The sequence below is a fragment of the Pteropus vampyrus genome, unplaced genomic scaffold, assembly GCF_000151845.1.
Source record: "Pteropus vampyrus isolate Shadow unplaced genomic scaffold, Pvam_2.0 Scaffold2644, whole genome shotgun sequence".
NCBI lineage: Eukaryota > Metazoa > Chordata > Mammalia > Chiroptera > Pteropodidae > Pteropus > Pteropus vampyrus.
Window position 1 is genome coordinate 6,645 of NW_011891425.1, and position 991 is coordinate 7,635.

General features: G+C 52.2%; 1 long non-coding RNA gene across 1 annotated transcript in view; it reads left to right on the forward strand.

Moving 5' to 3' along the window:
* The window catches only part of LOC111734629, a 2,862-nt gene extending 2,434 nt beyond the window's left edge, over positions 1-428 (forward strand). Inside the window, exons 2-3 of the long non-coding RNA XR_002778523.1 lie at positions 230-328; positions 418-428. This is a non-coding gene — a long non-coding RNA (uncharacterized LOC111734629). The remainder of the gene's footprint in view (positions 1-229; positions 329-417) is intronic.
* The last annotated feature ends 563 nt before the right edge of the window (positions 429-991 follow it).

The window sequence follows — 991 nt, forward strand, 5'->3', positions numbered from 1 at the left end:
GGTTAGGGACCCCCTCTCACGGAGTCTTCAGGAGTATAGGAGCCTTAGTAAAGTGCTGAGTAGTCCAAGCTGTACGTCTGCTGGCGGTGACCCAGCATGCCTCGGAGGACACCCCAAAAATGGCTCAGTGGGACACTGATGCCTTTCGCCCTTTTGACAAGTGCCGATGTCCCCGTGAAGCAGCAGGGTGCTATTTGCCTGTGTGTGCTCATTTCCCTCTTTCCTCCAGTTGAGCCATCTGCTGGAGCAACTCGCCAGGTCAGCCCCACCCAGCAAGGTGCTGCAGACTCCTCACTACTCCACCAACCAAAGAAAACCTCTGCCAACCGTAAGTCCCAGTGCAGCTGGTTTTATGTTTTACATCAGAAAATGGCTGTCAGCACGACACACAGGTCTGTCTCCTTATGTCCTGTGAAGGTGAAAACCAGAGTCTTCAAGATTTACAAGTGCAACTTCCAACCCCGCTCCTTGTCCTATCATCCATGCAACCCCATTTCACAGCCTCTCCTGTCTCCCACCCCCGATCCCATGTCTCATGTCCCATCCCATGTCACACCACCCATGCCACATGTGTCACCCCACCTCCCTCCCCACTGCCATCCGCCAAGCCCCATCCTATCTCATGTCCCATCCCTACACCCAGTTCCTCTCCTATCCCTTGTCCCAGACTCTCTCCAATTCCCCCGAATTCCCATGCCGTTCCCTTCCCACATACGCATAGAGATCAGGTGTCCCTGCTTTCATTCTGTTGATGTAGTTTATGTATTGTCACTATGTGGTGTTCTTGTTATTTTGTCGTTTCCAATTACTGAGATAGCTGTCATAGTCTCCAAAACTGTGAATACAATTCCATCCACCCGTACTCCCTTCAAATCCCATTCCACCACCTGTTCTCCTTCAGCTCATCTCCCATCCCTACTCCCAGACCATCTCTAATCGCACTACGCAGTTCTTCCTACATCGCCCCCCATCTCCCCTTCCTGCTCGCATT